The 11,888-nt window shown below is 38.9% G+C and overlaps 2 protein-coding genes across 6 annotated transcripts in view; one reads left to right on the forward strand and one right to left on the reverse strand.

The window, feature by feature from the left end:
* The window catches only part of LOC114907253 (cytidine monophosphate-N-acetylneuraminic acid hydroxylase), a 94,676-nt gene that overhangs the window by 57,263 nt on the left and 25,525 nt on the right, over nt 1-11,888 (reverse strand). The gene's annotated exons all lie outside the window — the stretch shown is intronic.
* CARMIL1 (capping protein regulator and myosin 1 linker 1) overlaps nt 1-11,888 on the forward strand; it is a 435,866-nt gene that overhangs the window by 18,750 nt on the left and 405,228 nt on the right. The gene's annotated exons all lie outside the window — the stretch shown is intronic.

The raw sequence follows: 11,888 nt of genomic DNA on the forward strand, positions 1-11,888 counted from the left end.
TGGCCGCTGAGCTTGCGCGTCCGGAGCCTGTGCTCCGCAACGGGAGAGGCCGCAGTGGTGAGAGGCCCGCGTACCGGGAAAAAAAAAAAGATCAGGTTTTATTTAATTAACTTTAATTAATTAATTAATTAATTGGCTGCATCAGGTCTTAGTTGCGGCACGCGGGATCTTTCATTGCGGCGCACGGGCTCCAGAGCGCATGGGCTCAGTAGTTGCGGCATATGGGCTTAGTTGTCCCACAGCATGTGCGATCTTAATTCCTTGACCAGGGATCAAATCGGTGTCCCCTGCATTGCAAGATGGCCCACCAGGGAAGTCCCACAAATTTCTTAAACAGGAAATTAAAATAATATAAAAAACACATCATAATAGAAAATAACAGGGAAGCTACTTCCAATTTTCAACTAATAAGGCAGAGCTCTATAATTGAGTATGATCCATTTCTTTAAAGCAGATTCTCATTGTCACTTCTGTCCCAAATTCCTGGTAATTCTGTTCACAGTAGACTTTAAATGTTTCCAAATATATGTTTTAAATGTATTTGATAGAAAGGATTCCATGTTAAGCCTCATGAAGTTCTTTTATCTTTGTTCTTATGAGTACAAATATCTGACACCAAGCCAAAGCAAGCACTGAGGCAATTTCTGGAATAATTAGCCTAAAAGTGTAAAAAGGAAACCTTTCTAAATATTTTGTTTTACCTGATTGAATGAACCAGTTAGCCAAAGTTCTGTGTTAGATTCTAAGGCTTTCCATGCACTGTGTAAAGCAGGTTGAACTAACTACATCTTTATCAATTCCTTGAAAACATATATTGGAACCTAAAGCAAAATTTTAAAATGTGCACTCCTATATACATGCTTTTGTGTATTTTTTAGTGGTTAGTTTTTCCCAAAAGTCAATTCTTAAAGCTATTAAAAATTGGATTGGATTCCATTAAAATCAGGAAAGTAAAATTATAGTCAATTCTGGCTTGGGTATAAATAAAATATTTAAACTAAAATGACGTGAGTTTTAGTACACCTACTTTTCAACATTTCATTATTTTTTCAAATACTTTAATGTTTGTGAAAAAATAATTATTAAGAAACACACAGAAGCATTTATATAGGGACATACATTTTTGCCTTTTGCCTCAGACTTGGTGGCACGGCATTGCAGTGCAGCATCCTGTCTTTAAAATTTTGATATTTTGTTTGTCATGAAATTTTGGCTTTAGCTTTGATTTTTAAAAATATTATGTTAATGATACTCATCTTGATTATATTCATCTCATGAAGCCAGGAATCCTCCAGAAGTTTAAGCTCTGAGAAAAAGGACTAGAGGAAGAAAAGGCAACTCACTGAGAATTGTCAATCTATAAATGCATTTTGCTACCCATAATTTCTTTTTTTTTTAACATCTTTATTGGAGTATAACTGCTTTACAATGGTGTGTTAGTTTCTGCTTTATAACAAAGTGAGTCAGTTATACATATACATATGTTCCCATATCTCTTCCCTCTTGCGTCTCCCTCCCTCCCACCCTCCCTATCCCACCCCTCTAGGTGGTCACAAAGCACGGAGCTGATCTCCCTGTGCTATGCGGCTGCTTCCCACTAGCTATCTACCTTACGTTTGGTAGTGTATATATGTCCATGCCACTCTCTCACTTTGTCACAGCTTACCCTTCCCCCTCCCCATATCCTCAAGCCCATTCCCTAGTAGGTCTGTATCTTTATTCCCATCTTGCCCCTAGGTTCTTCATGACCTTTTTTTTTTTTTCTTAGATTCCATAAATATGTGTTAGCATATGGTATTTCTTTTTCTCTTTCTGACTTACTTCACTCTGTATGACAGACTCTAAGTCCATCCACCTCACTACAAATAACTCAATTTCGTTTCATTTTATGGCTGAGTAATATTCAATTGTATATATGTGCCACATCTTCTTTATCCATTCATCTGGAGATGGACACTTAGGTTGCTTCCATGTCCTGGCTATTGTAAATAGTGCTGCAATGAACATTTTGGTACATGACTCTTTTTGAATTCTGGTTTTCTCAGGGTATATGCCCAGTAGTGGGATTGCTGGGTCATATGGTAGTTCTATTTTTAGTTTTTTAAGGAACTTCCATACTGTTCTCCATAGTGGCTGTATCAATTTACATTCCCACCAACAGTGCAAGAGGGTTCCCTTTTCTCCACACCCTCTCCAGCATTTATTGTTTCTAGATTTTTTGATGATGGCCGTCCTGACTGGTATGAGATGATATCTCATTGTAGTTTTGATTTGCATTTCTCTAATGATTAATGATGTTGAGCATTCTTTCATGTGTTTGTTGGCAATCTGTATATCTTCTTTGGAGAAATGTCTATTTAGGTCTTCTGCCCATTTTTGAATTGGATTTTTTGTTTTTTTGATATTGAGCTGCATGAGCTGCTTGTAAATTTTGGAGATTAATCCTTTAATCTCCAAAATTTACAAGCAGCTCAATATCATAATTTCTTTTTTTTTTAACATCTTTATTGGGGTATAATTGCTTTACAATGGTGTGTTAGTTCTGCTTTATAACAAAGTGAATCAGTTATACGTGTGTTCCCATATCTCTTCCCTCTTGCGTCTCCCTCCCTCCCACCCTCCCTATCCCACCCCTCCAGGCGGTCACAAAGCACCGAGCTGATATCCCTGTGCTATGCGGCTGCTTCCCACTAGCTATCTACCTTACGTTTCATAATTTCTTAATTAGATTAGTTTTGTTTTAAATGGGAAGATGTTCAGTATTCTGTTCACAGGGATGTAAACTCCATGAAAGCTGAGGTATAAAGTGTCTGTCACATGGTAGGTGCCCAGTAAATATCTGGCTAATAAAGGAATACACTCACAAGAATGAAATATGTACTGCATGTAGACAAATGATGTGAAAATGCTTCCAAAGGTCACAGATCTGTTAAGGGAAAAATCAAATTAATGGCACATACAAGTTTTGAAAAGCAACTTAAGGGAATTCCCTGGTGGTCCAGTGGTTAGGACTCAGCAGTCTCATTTTCCGGGGCCCCAGGTTCAATCCCTAGTCGGAGAACTAATATCCTATAAGCCGTGTGGCGCAGCCAAAAAAATAATAATAATAATAAAAAGCAACTTAGGAGCGTTGTTGTTGTTGTTGTTTTTAATCCCATGAAAAAGCAGAGAGTATTTCCTCATTTATTCAAATCATCTTGTTTGCTCTTTATTATGGTTTTGAAATTTTACTTTTTCATAGCTAATTCTTAGATATTTTATAGCTGTTGCTGCTATTGTAATTGGTTTCATTGTAATTTTATTTTTGGATCAGTTATTCTTGGTAGAGAGATGTAACAAATTTTTTAAAAATTGCTTTACTGCACTTTAATTGTTTTACTACATTTAATGCAAAACTGATCATCTTAACCATTTTTAAGCATACATTTCAGTAGTGTTAAGTATATATGCATTGTTAAGTGCAACAAAATTCCAAAATATTTTATGTTGCAAAACCAAAACTCCATACTCATTATATAACAACTCCCCATTTCCCTCCCCCCGCCAAACCCCTGTTAACACCATTCTACTTTCTGTTTCTATGAATTTTACTACCTTAGCTACTTGATATAAGTATAATCATACAGTATTTGTCTTTTTGTGATCGGCTTATTTCATTTAGCGTAATGTCCTCAAGGTTCATCTATATTGTAACTAACATGTACGAACAGGATTTCTTTCCTTTTTAAGGCTGAATAATATTCCATTGTGTGTGTGTATCATATTTTGTTCAGAAAATATTTGCAAAAGATATATCTGATAGAGGACTGTTATCCAAAATATACAAAGAACTCTTAAAACTCAACAACAAGAAAACAACCCAATTAAAAACTGGGTCAGAATGGGAAGTGGCCAAAATGGTGGAGTAGGAAGAACTTGAGCTCACCCCCTCCCATGGGCACACCAAAATTACAACTATTTACAAAGCAACTATCAATGAGAAAGACTGGATGACTAGAAGAAAAGATCTTCTACAATTAAAGATATGAAGAAGGAATCACAATGAGACCAGTGGGAGGGGTGGAGACATGGTATAGCAAGACTGGCCAACACCAGTTCCAGGAAACCTTTGGCTCCTCACCAGTGGGTCAGCACGAGCCCCGGGACCCAGCCTCACCCACTAGAGGGCTGACACCATCACAGAAACCCTGCAGCTCGTCAGCCACCTGCCCTCGGATCCAGCCCCACTTGCTAGTGGGCCAGCACTGCTTTGGGACCCCCTGGGGCTCTGTAGCCAGCAGCCCCATGACTCAACCCAACCCAATAGCTGGCAAACTCCAGGACACCTCAAGGCCCTCAACCCGTGGCACTGGATCTGGACCCACTCACCAGTGCTTTAGCACTAGTGCTCGGATCACCAGGGCTCTTCAGTCAGCCGGCCTGTGACCTAGTCCTGCCCATTGCTGGCTGAAACAGCCCCATGACAACTTGGGTCCCCCAGGCAGCCACCCCAAGTTCTGGCCCTACTCACTAATGGGTCATCACTAGCCCTGGGATCCGGCCTCACCCAACAGGGGCCTGACTTCAGCCTCTGGAACATTACAGCCACTCAGCCAGCTACCTGGGAATCTGGGCCCACCCACCAGTAGTCCAGCAGTAGGCACAGCACCCACCAGGGCTCTTCAGTTAGCCTCCCCATGCCCCAGCCTCACCCAACAGCTGGCCAACACCAGCTCCAGGACACCATGGGACTGTCATCCAGTCACCCTATATCCAGCCTCATCCACCATGGGACTAGTACCAATCCTGGGAACCCCATGGTCCCACAACCAGCCACCCGGGACCCAGTGATCAGCTACCCTATACCAAGCCCTTTGGAACAGCTGTCTGACATCAGCTCCAAGACATGTTGGGCCCCTAAGCAAGCCACCCTGAGATTCGTCCACACTTTCCAGTGGGCCAGCACTAGCCCCAGGACTCCCCGGGGCTCTACAGCCTCCTGACCCAGCCCCAGGCAATAGTTGGCTGACACCAAGTATAGGACACCTTGGGCCCCTCAGCCAGCTCCCCAAGGATCCAGCCCTCCACACCAGTAGCCCAACACTAGCTCCTGAACCCTCTGGGGCTTTGCTGTCACCTGTCCAGTGTCCCAACCTCACCCAACACCTGGCTCACACCATTTCCAGGATACCTTGGACACCTCAGCCAGCTGTCCTGAATCTGTACACTCACCTGTTGGCCAGCACTAGCACCAGGAACTGGTCTCACCCACCAGCAAGCCAATATCAGCCCTGGAAACCTCACAGCCTTGTAGCCTGCAGCTAGCCACCCTGGGACCCAGCTCCACCCACCAGGGGTTCTGCACTAGCCCCAGGATTCCCTAGGGTTCTGCAGTCAGCTGCCCCTGTGGCCTACCTCTGCCCACCAGCTGGCCAACACCAGCTCCAGGACACCTTGAGCCCCTCAGCCATCTCAGGATCTGGCCTCACCCTTCCATGGGCTGGCAGCTTTCTCACTAGGTGTGGTCTGGCACCACACTGAGCTGCAGGCCAGCCAAGCCTATCAGAGTGCCCATAGTAATAAGCTCACCCCAACAGTACGGCTCAGGCAACCAACATAGAGGGCACCCCTAGAAGATAGCTCCGGTGACCAAAGCGGTGTGCACTACTGGGCCCCATAGGACATCTCCTACATAAGGCCACTCCTCCAAGATCAATAGTGTAACTGACCTACCTAATACCTAGAAATAAAAACAGAGAATTCAGCAAAATGAGGTGACAGAGGAATATATTCCAAACTATGGAATAAGATAAAACCCTGGACGAACTAAATGAAATGGAGATAAGCAATCTGCCTGATAAGGAGTTTAAGTTAATGATCAAAAAGATGCTCAGGGCTTCCCGGGTGGCGCAGTAGTTAATAATCCACCTGCCAATGCAGGGGACATGGGTTCGATCCCTGGTCCGAGAAAATTCTACGTGCCGTGGAGCAACTAAGCCCATGTGCCACAACTACTGATCCTGTGCTCTAGAGCCCACGAGCCACAACTACTGAGCCTGCATGCCACAAGTACTGAAGCCCATGCACCTAGAGCCCATGCTCTGCAACAAGAGAAGCCACCACAATGAGAAGCCCGCACACCGCAGTGAAGAGTAGCCCCCACTCATCACAACTAGAGAAAGCCTGTGCTCAGCAACAAAGACCCAACTCAGCCAAAAATAAATAAATAAATAAATATATCTTTAAAAAAAAAGGATGTTCAAAGAACTTGAGAGAAGAATGGATGAACAAAATCAGAAGTTGGAAGTTTTTAACAAAGAGTTAGAAAATATAAGCAAGAATCAAATAGAGCTGAAGAACACAATAACTGAAATAAAAAATACATTAGATGGAATTGGGGACACAGTTCTTGAGGTGCTAGCCTACTGTGTTCCCTCTTTGCCTGGCAAAGAAATAAAGCCACTCTTTCTTTCTCCTCCGTTAAAAAAAAAAAAAAAAAATTAGATGGAATCAACGGTGGATTAGATGATACAGAGAAATTGATCAGTGAACTGGAAGACAGAGTGGTGGAAGTCACTCAAGCTGAACAGAAAAAAAGAAAAAAAAATTGTTTAAATGAGGACAGCTTAAGAGACCTGGAACAACATCAAGCATCCTAACATTCACCTTATAGGAATCCCAAAGGAGATGAGAGAAAGGGACAGAAAACATATTTGAAGATATAATAGCTGAAAAACTTCCCTAACTTGGGAAAGGAAACAGGCATTCAGGAAACACAAAGTGTCCCCAACAAGATCAACCCAAAGAGGACTACATCAAGACACACTGTATTTAAAGTGCCAAAATTAAAGATGAAGAGAGAATATTAAATCAAGAAGGGAAAAGCAACTAGTTATGTACAAGGGGAATTCCATGACTATCAGTTGACTTTTCAACAGAAACTCTGCATGCCAGAAGGGAGTGGCACAGTATATTTAAAGTGATAAAAAAACTTACAACGAGGAAAACTCTACCTGGCAACACTATTATTCACCTTTGAAGGGGAAATCAAGATTTTACAGACAAGCAAAAGCTAAGAGTTCAGCACCACCAAACCACCTTTACAAGAAATGTTAAACGGACTTCCCTAAGTAGAAAAGGAAAGGCCACAACTAGAAATATGAAAATTATGAAAGGAAAAATTTCATTGGTAAAGGCAGAATACTGAGAAGGTAGTAGATAAAACACTTATAAAGCTAGTAGGAAGGTTAAACGTCAAAAGTAGTAAAACAATCTATATCCACAATAAGTAGTTAAGGGACACACAAAACAAGATGTAAAATATGGTGTCAAAATACAGAGGGGTGGGTAAGAAAGCAGAGTTGTTAAAATGCATTCTAACTTAAGAGATCAGCAACTTAAAGCAATTGACCATATATATAGATTGCTATATATAAACCTCATGGTAACCACAAACCAAAAATCTGTAATGGATACACACACCCCAAAGAAAAAAGAACCCAAACATAACACTAAAGATAGACATCAAATCACAAGGGAAGATGGCAAAAGAACTACAAAAGCAACCAGAAAATAATTAACAAAATGGCATTAAATACATACCTATCAATAATTACTTTAAATGTAAATGGACTAAATACTTCAATCAAAAGACATAGAGTGGCTAAGTGGATACAAAAACAAGTCCTATACATATGCTGCCTACAAGAGATTCACATCAGATCTAAAGACACACAAAGACTGAAAGTGAGGGGGATGGAAAATGGTATTCCAAGCAAATGGAAACAAAAAAGAAAGCTGGGGTAGCAATATCAGACAAAATAGACTTTAAAACAAAAACTGGAACAAGAGACAAAGAAGGACATTATATAATGATAAAGGGGTCAGTTCAAGAAGAAGCTATAATGATTGTAAATACATATGCACCCAACATACGAGCACCTGAATATGTTAAGCAAATATTAAAATAGAGGGAGAAATTGATAGTAACACAATAATAGTAGGGGACTTCAACACCCCACTTACATCAACAGAGAGATCATCCAGAGAGAAAATTGGTAAAGAAACACTAGCCTTAAACAACACATTAGATCAGATGGACTTAATAGATATATAGAGAACATTCCATCCGAAAGCAGCAATACACATTCTTTTCAAGTGCAAATGGAACATTAGCCAGGATAGATCTCAGGCTAGGCCACAAAACAAGTCTCAGTAAATTTAAGAAGACTAAAATCCTATCAAGTATCTTTCCCAGCCACAACACTATGAGGCTAGAAATCAACTACAAGAAAAAAACTGCAAAAAACAAATACATGGAGGCTAAACAATATGCTACTAAAAAAACCAATGGGTCACTGAAAAAAATCAAAGTAGAAATCAAGAAATACCTGAAGATAAATGAAAACAAAAACACAATGATCCAAAATCTATGGGATGCAGCAAAAGCAGTTCCAAGAGGGAAATTTATAGGAATAGAAGCCTATCTCAGGAAACAAGAAAAATCTGAAATAAATAACCTAACCTTACACCTAAAGGAACTAGAGAAAGAAGAACAAACAAAACCCAAATTTAGTAGAAGGGGGAAAAAATCATAAAAATCAGAGCAGAAATAAATGAAATAGAGGCTAAAAATATAGAAAAGATCAATAAAACTATGAGCTGGTTATTTAAAAATATAAACAAAATTGATGAAAATTAGCCAGGCTCATCAAGAAAAAGAGAGGGCTCAAGTAAATAAAATCAGAAATGAAAGAGAAGTTACAAACAATACCACAGAAATAAAGGGATCATAAGAGATTACCATGAACAATATATATGCCAATAAAATGGACAACGTAGGAGAAAGACAAATTCCTAGAAATGCACAATCCCCCAAGACTGAATCAGGAAGAAATAGAAAATGTGAATATACTACCAGTGATAAAATTGAACCAAAAAAAAAACCCAACAAACAAAAGTCCAGGACCAGATGGCTTCACAGGTAAATTCTACTAAACATTTAAATATGAGTTAACACCTATCCTTTTCAAACTGTTCCAAAAATTACAAAAGAAGGAATGCTTCTGAACTCATTTTACAAGACCTGCATCATGCTGATACCAAAACCAGACAAAGATACCACAAAAAAAGAAAGTTACAGGTCAAAATCACTGATGAACATAGATGCAAAAATCATCAACAAAATATTAGCGAACTGAATTCAACAACACATTAAAAGGATCATACAACATGATCAAATGGGATTTATCCCAGGGATGCAATAATGATTCATTTTCCACAAATCAATCAATGTGATGTACCACGTTAACAAACTGAAGAATAAAAACCATATGATCATCTAAATTAATGCAGAAAAACCTCTTGACAAAATTCAACATCCATCTGTGATAAAAAAAAACTGTCAACAAAGTGGGTATAGAGGGAACATACAACATAATAAAGGCCATAAATGACAAGCCCACAGCTAACATCATACCCAATGGTGAAAAGCTGAAAATATTTCCTCTAAGATCAGGAACAGGACAAGGGTGCCTACTCTCACCATTTTTATTCAACACAGTATTGGAAGTCATAGCCACAGCAATCAGACAAGTAAAAGAAATAAAGACCATCCAAATTGGAAAGGAAGAAGTAGAACTGTTAGTGTATGCACATGATATGATACCAAAACCCTGTAAATGCCACCAAAAAAACTACTAGAACTCATCAATGAATTCACTATAGTTGCAGGATATGAAATGAATATATAGAAACCTATTGTGTTTATATACATTAACAATGAACTATCAGAAAGAAAAATTAAGGAAACAATCCCATTTACAGTCGTGTCAAAAAAAAAAAAACCTAGAATAAATCTAACTAAGGAGGTAAAAGACCTGTATTCTGAAAACTATGACACCTATGAAAGAAATTGAAGATGACACAAACAAATAGAAAGATAAACTATGCTCATGGATTGGAAGAATTAATATTGTTAAAATGACCATAGGACCCAAGGCAATCTATAGGTTTAGTGCAATCACTTTCCAAGATACCAATGGCATTTTCCACAGAATTTTAGCAATACATATATATATATATATATATATATATATAAGCCTCAATAATTCCACTTCCAGAAATTTATCCTAAGGAAATAGAGACGCACATGACAAAGATAATCATTACAGAATTATTTATAACAAAATTATATTATAACAAAATATACGACACAACCTAAAGTTCTAGCAATAGGAAATTGGTTCAGTAAATTACAGTATATTAACACAAGTAAATGATAAGCATCATTTATAGATCAATGTTTAAGGCTATTAGAAATGCTCCTAATATAAAATGAGAAAAAAGGGATACTGAAGTGTATATACAGCAAATCTCTATTTAACAAAAAAATTTAATAAATATAATTTTTATGAAAAAGGGTAGAGGAATACTCTAAAATGTTAAATGTATCTCAACAGACGATTAGATTATTTTCTTTTGTTTATCTGTATTTTCAATTTCTTTTCAAAGCATTTATTTCAAATTATATGGCTTATATAATTTTATTAAATTATATATTTAATATATAAGAAGAAGAAGAAATTAGGCAAGTCAAGAAATTTAATGAGCTTCTTACAGAAGACTCTAAAAATCATTAATATAAAATTCTTAAAGCACTGGCATGACTCAGCAAGATAGAAAATCAATGAAGTAACTTAATTAAAATAAAAGGTGTAGTCAAGATTAAAAGCTTCAGCATACCCCAGTCTCTGCAACCTGTTGCAAGTGGCATGCCAAAGTTAGGAAGAGCAAACCACAGACAGCTGCCTACCCTGCCTGGGGGCCGTACTCAGGGCTCAGAGTCTGGTGATGGCCCCTGCCCCATGTCCATAAATACCAGCAGGGACCATGGCCTACCCTGCAGAACACTCAGCAGGGCTCGCCCTGAAGCATCCAAACAAGCTGGACCCAGGCATGACGAGCTCACCTAGTGATCTAGTGTGCTAGTCAACAGACAAGGCAGGCTCCTCAGTTCTCTGGAGTCTAGGCTGAGAGCAAATTTCACTCAAAAGTGAGACACTGGAACCATGCTACAGTAAGTACAACCCCCTTGGGGGTAAATAACAACTCCAGGACTGGCAGATTGACACTGTGTCCTCTCTCAGGATAAGTTTCTATTCAAGGAAGATCTGGAAAGTAAAAAAAAAGTGAATATAAATTCTCAGTTTTTATTACAGGATCTACTAGTTGACTAGGAAATTTTCCAAATACTTAAGAAAACATATCAACTGGGTGAAGGGGACGGAATATCTTAATTTTGAAAGGGCCTCATTAGCCTACTAGAATTCTTTGAATGGGTAAAAACAATATGATTACAGTAAAACTAGTAGACAGCATTTCTGTAGATTTTAAATGCCCAAATTCCACCAAAAAACAAACCAAAAAAACCCTGAATTCCACAGAACTTGGGCAAATGTTATGGTGTGTGTGTGTTTGTGTGTGTGTGTGTTTATGTGACTGTCACTTATGGGGAACCATGAAACAGTGGAGTTTTGAAACCCATTGACCAGTTCTGGACTAGAGCTTAATGCTTTCATAAATTACCTAGAATGGTAGTTCCCAATCTACATATTGTTCCCAATGACCAGCCATTAAAAACACCACTATTGAATGAGGGCCAATAAAAAATTAATTTAAAACGGAGGTCTATACTCAAAACGCTTTAGTAACCAATGATCTAGCAGAAGAACATTAGGCTGCAAGCTTCACATGGGAATCTTTGATCACTGCATTTTCCATTAGGAACTGAATAAATATTTGTTGAACCAGTAACGTGAAACCTTCAAGATTGCAAATGGCCTTCACGCTGTTCCAGAAATCAAAACGAGAAATTGAGAGACAACAAGTTCTCATGAGGCTGTTTGAAT

Source organism: Monodon monoceros, unplaced genomic scaffold (assembly GCF_005190385.1).
Source record: "Monodon monoceros isolate NGI ecotype Baffin Bay Population unplaced genomic scaffold, NGI_Narwhal_1 Super_Scaffold_3, whole genome shotgun sequence".
Lineage (NCBI taxonomy): Eukaryota > Metazoa > Chordata > Mammalia > Artiodactyla > Monodontidae > Monodon > Monodon monoceros.